The sequence below is a fragment of the Antedon mediterranea genome, chromosome 2, assembly GCF_964355755.1.
Source record: "Antedon mediterranea chromosome 2, ecAntMedi1.1, whole genome shotgun sequence".
Lineage (NCBI taxonomy): Eukaryota > Metazoa > Echinodermata > Crinoidea > Comatulida > Antedonidae > Antedon > Antedon mediterranea.
This window is the reverse complement of record NC_092671.1, coordinates 11,213,676-11,219,675: the sequence shown is the minus strand read 5'-3', so window position 1 is coordinate 11,219,675 and position 6,000 is coordinate 11,213,676. Positions and strand designations below refer to the sequence as shown.

Sequence of the window (6,000 nt, the reverse complement as noted above, 5' to 3'; positions counted from 1 at the left end):
AGTGATGATGATGGGGTGATGATGATGAAGATGATGGTGTGATGATGAAGATGATGATCTGATAATGAAGATGATGATGATGGTGTAATGATGAAGATGATGATCTGAAGATGAAGATGATGGGGTGATGATAATGAAGATGATGGTGTGATGATGAAGATGATGATGATGAAGACGATGATGTGATGATGAAGATGATAGATGATGGTGTGATAATGAAGATAATGATGTGATGATGAAGATAATGGTGGGATGATGAAGATAATGGTGTGATGATGAAGACGATGATGTTATGATGAAGATGATGGTTATGATGATAAGGGAGAGTGATGACTGTTTTCATGAAGATAGAAGGATGATGATAGTGCTGACGGTGATAATGACCTTGATAGATACGATACAAAATATAGGCCTAATTATTGTGATGGTGTGCTGATGATGTTGATAAGGAAATTGATGAATGTTTTTATGAAGATGGAAGGATGATGATAGTGCTGACGGTGACGATGATGACCTTGATAAATACGATATATGATATAAGCCTAATTTTAATGATGATGTGATGATGATTGGATGAAGAGGATAATTATGATAAAGGATGATGATATTAATAATCATTTAAAAAAACGATTATAACGCAAACAAAATTCTACCTACCTTGAATTATTGATTTCACAAACTCGCAGTGAGTCACTGAATCGTCGTTCGTGTGTGCCGTTATTTCAACGCTAAGTGCTGGAGTAAAGTACGGTTCGAAGGAGTAAGTCAATTACGAGACCAATTCTCTCTGACTGGAGGGATTTGGTAAAATTTATTCGGCGAGATACATTGCGCTTGCATTTGTGATTAACTGGATTCCCTGACTGTAAATCCTGGTCAAGTAATTTGTCACATGGTGTGTGTTATTGCCAATGACAGCCATAATAAACGCCAATCAAAATTTCATTTACCGAATCCTTACATAAAATTAACAATCGATCACTAGACCAATATTTATCGAGCACGCAATTTATCAAAATCTGCAAAAAAAAAAATGTTATCAATTCGAATGCACGACATTTTAAGTCACATTTATCAAATGTTTTCATCTATAATTTCCAAACAACGAGTAGTTGGTGTTATTTTGTTATCATCAATCACTATATATTTTATTATGCATGCAAGTTGCGAAAATCATTATTTTGGTTCGTGTAGGCCTATTATCTATATATAAATTATGGTTAATTCTGACATAGGCGAGCACAATGCAAAAACTTCGGTACAAATCTCCGCCTTGGATACCTACCTTATCTATCTCAGATGTACCGCGAAACGTAGATTTGATAACATTAGTGTTCACATCGACGCTATTGTTCCATATTTCTATCTTAGGAAGATGTTATAAAGAGTTTTTTTTTAAAATGTATGATTTCAACATTAGATTTTCATCTCAATTTCAATTCTTCCCGGTCAAAGTAATTTCCGGGTTTAAATAAGTTCACCTTGCAACAAACTGGTTTCAAATATTTTCTCTATTTTATACACAAGGGAGCAGTTAAAATCATAGTTTTACCACTTTTTATATCTATTAGAGGATTTCATTTGATTATAAATGTTACCATATTATTAAAACTACAAAATTTAACATATATATCCCTCGAATAAGCACCTCCCTCAAATGACCTCCGCCTCCCCAAAGGGCCCTACCAAACAATAAAAACTATACTTTTAAATGTTATTAATCATCTAAAACACTGTGAAACAAAGTAGTTTAGTTTTACGAATTTCAAGCATTTTCAATAATGGTAACCGACAGAAAACGTATAAGGAGAACATTATCATTCTGAGAACCATCGTCTACACTTCCTAGAGGGGGAGCGAGCGAAGCGAGCTCACCCTCTAGTAGTCTTAATTAACCAGCGTTTTAGCAATGCTTCTGTGGATATAATTGCTAATAATCATTAACATTATTGGTAAATTATACAGTAAAAATAAAAAAATGAAATGGCTGTTAGGCCTGTGCCTATCATTAAGTCGAATTTAATTCGCTCATTATCATTAAATTATTCGTTTTAATTACACTATCAAGTATTGCATTTAATGTTCATTACAACCCGTCTTCGTTAATTGCAGTGCGAGGTCAATTGACATCATAAGTGCAATATCGTAACACGGTGTATTTACCTAACAGTTTAGATTTTTCTATCTGTTTACTGTTTCCATAGATACGTAATTTAGTCTGTTGAATCAACTTTTCCTTTGTAAATGACGCTGTGTCATTGCATCTTTTAGTAATCCACACAATTCCGTCTGATCTCATCTCTGGCATAATAATGTTAAGAGTAGCGTGGAATATTGTGTAATACAATATCACATGTGTTATGTTAAAGTGGTTTATGATTTTATAACACATGTTTCCTGTGTCACAGAATTTACCATGATAACTGTACAAAATTATAGATACTGCAAAATCTTTCTTACGATTCTATTACATAAAACTGTTGACGAAAATAAAAACCAAAAATACGATATTTACAAAAAATGTATTGCGTGCCTTGACAACCGCCCTTTGTGCTAATCCTCGACATTATTCATTATAGGCATAATTTTGCATTAAATATGAGAAAAACGAACACAGTGTGTGTCATATTAATGTGTAGACATCAATATTATCCTTTAATCTCGTCTTTTAAGAAGCTGCGGGGTATTCCATAAAAAGTACACATTTGTGTAAGATCATGGAGTATACTCCATGGTAAGATCTTTGATAAACATTGATCGTCGTCATCTTATCCATTCATGCACACCTTCATAGTTTATATTTTAAAACAGAAAAGCTTCTGTGAAAATTTTAAAATGTGAATCAACAAGATCCGAGTATAACGTACCGTTCTATAATCAGATGCTGTAATTAAATATTCCCCAACAATTGCTTCATTCAAAGCTAGATATCGATCTCATTTTTTTTTCTCACAAAACTAAACATTTCTTTTTCTATTTTTGTTGGACCACAATGCAAAACAGGTTTTCTTTGTTACCTGATTGTGTAATAATGTATAAAGATGTTAAATAAATAAATAAATCTAAGTTTGGTAACTATACCAATATAAATCTGAAAGTTGGAAGACGAACGAATCGGTAGTGATACTCAGTGTGGTGGTACATTATAGAACCACTATTAAGGGGCCAAAAGATGTCTCTATTAAGGGGCCAAAAGATGTCTCTATTAAGGTGCAAATAAAGTGTCCCCTTTAAACAGCGTTGTCCCTCAGAATAGACTTGACCACATGTCCTCTTGATAGTGATGTCCTCTGCTTAGAAGGTGTCCCGAAGGAAGGGTTCTAACTGTACTTATATAGGTACCTAACTAAAAGATCTAAAATCTAAGCAAAAATAACCAATACGTTATACGTATAGTGTGAAAACTAATATCTAACATTTGTCATTATGATAGAAAACTTGAAATTCAATCATCAAATCTGTGTGCGACGAAATGGGAAATTGATTGAAGCAGCGTATTGTAATCACTAGAATTGTCGAGACTCTTCTATCATCCATCAATATGAAACAGATTTTCGTTACAATATCAAGAACTTAATTAGGCCTACACTGAAAGTATTATATCAAGTGGGCCATTAAATCGTTGAAATTAAATTGATTCTACGCACATAGTACGTGTCTGCACGTGTAGGTTGGCAATGTATGCCTTATAACTATAATTATACGTATATATAAGAATGATTATTATAAAATAGACCTATTTATTTTTGTATTCACTCGTTCAATCAACATTTATCGTTTTTACACAAGTTCGTGATATTACAAAATTAATAAAACACCATAACCTAAATATGAAAAAGGATGAAAATTTGAAAAGAAAATGAAAGCAGAATCCCTTCCATCGGAAATTCCCTATTTAGGGGACACCATACCGGCGCTCCCCGCGTATACGGGAACATCCAAGTGTCTCTCTTAAGCTTGGTTCCCATTAGAACGTAACGCAAGGACGTAAACGCAACGCAAGCGTTTTAACCAATGACAAGCGAAGTTATAGAAGTTAGCAATCACAACAAGCGAATAAGCCATCGCTTGCGATTGGTCAATTCACTTGCGTTACGTCCTTGCGTCGCTAGTGGAAACCACGCTTTATAGGGATTCTACTGTATGTAGTACATCATAATAAATGTTTTTCGTTTCATTTTTATCTTTAAAATACATGATGCGTGATAAATGCTATTCCCGCAAAGATAATTATTATTTGAATCCTGGTGCATACAGAGGGGCGCACTGTCACCCATTTCGTTTTTTTTCAGTAGGCCTATTGTTATCGCCGACCAAGTTCTCAATGTAAATTATTGATAAAGAACTATAATTGAGTATGGTGCATGTCCTGATAAATGCATAAGTCAAATATAATTCGTTTATGCTGTTGCAATTTATATAAAATATAAATCCATATTGTCCTATAAATAGTACGGTAAGCCTTCATTATTTTATAGGCCTATTAACAACTCTATTTTTTAGTAAATTGATAATAATGATAATTGTATAATTCGTTTATGCGCTAAGTAATTGCATTTTGTTAAATCTTTAAGCTAGAAAAGTTTGTGCCATTATCGTCTTTAAGTAGATAAAGGGAATGACGTTTGATGACGTATACGTTTATTTTATTATTTTATTTTATTTTATGTCTTCAGGCACTGTGGCCAAGGATTACCAATAGTAAATTAATCACTGTCCTAACGATGATAGAATTATGAGGTTGATGACGCCAATGATCCTGTATATTGTATGACAATCATTCAGATTACCTATCAAGCATTGTTTATTAGTACGATGAAATTAAATGAAATAATGAAGAAAATAACAAGTGTTAATGAGACAAAACATGAAGTATTATACCGTGGCCAATTTTAGACATTATGACGTCACTGCTAGTCTGAATGGTAAAGTACTGTACAAATTATTCCTAATTACAACTAGCAGTTTTGAGATTCATTGCCAATGTATGAACATTATTTGGTTGAACATAGCATTATTATTTTTAACAATGTTTCCATTAGTAGTAGTGGAGCTGTAGCTTGGTGGTTAACGTGCTTGCCTTCCAATCCCAAGGTCCAGGGTTCAATCCTAGTGCCAGGGTTGTAACTCTTTTCCAACTTCACTCCCTAATCCTTAAATAAGACTCATAAGCATGATCCTGTAATAGGCGAGTTTGTGCTCGCTGTTGGATGAGTATGAAATAAATAAAAATAAATTAAAATTACTGTAGACCATTCAATTCCATTCAATTTATTTATTGGTCCGTAAGCAATGGACATGGAAATGAGTGGAGGGAATAATTGATCGGAATTTTTTGGATAATTTTTGTTATTTAGGTTTGTTTTCCCGTTTGTTTGTTTTTGGAGTTTTTCCCCCCGTTTTTTTTAATATATTTTTTTATATATATATATTTGCTCGGTTGTGAGAGTCAGTAATGATGTGGTCATGACATTGAGAGACTTTTCGTGTCGAAACAACAGATTGACAGACAGGCATACAAAGTGTTGCATTTGACAACGGATTTATTTGTTAATATATTTTCTAATATCAGTGGTATCCATCGGTTGATAGATTAACTACAATTGATATCAGTTATTCACTTTAATACGACTATAATTCATGTCATATTTTTTTATGTTGATTGTGAACGCAAAGTTATTGACCCTCTCATTTCGACTTTAAAATTAGTAGCGCCCTCATTTCTAGCAGTCCCTGGATAACGAGGTGAGAGGTTGAACTATTCAAGCATGAAAAGTTTGATTTGGATGCAAAAAACACGGACTGACTGAGAAGGTTCGATTTATTGTATATCAATTTACTTTCCATGTTATTAGATATAGTTTGTATATACCATTATCGATATATACAATTGATCCCTGATTATTTATTTTTAGACGTATGGTAAGTTATTTTCTTTTTCGTAGTTTTTGATTCATTTTAATGGCAACCGAAACCATATGTGTATATAGGCCTAGCTAG

The 6,000-nt window shown here is 33.2% G+C and overlaps 1 protein-coding gene across 1 annotated transcript in view; it reads left to right on the top strand.

Moving 5' to 3' along the window:
* Positions 1–5,835: 5,835 nt before the first annotated feature.
* LOC140040404 (coronin-2B-like) overlaps positions 5,836–6,000 on the top strand; it is a 37,560-nt gene continuing 37,395 nt past the window's right edge. The window contains exon 1 of the mRNA XM_072086310.1: positions 5,836–5,922. The gene's annotated coding sequence lies outside the window, so the exon portion shown is untranslated. The remainder of the gene's footprint in view (positions 5,923–6,000) is intronic.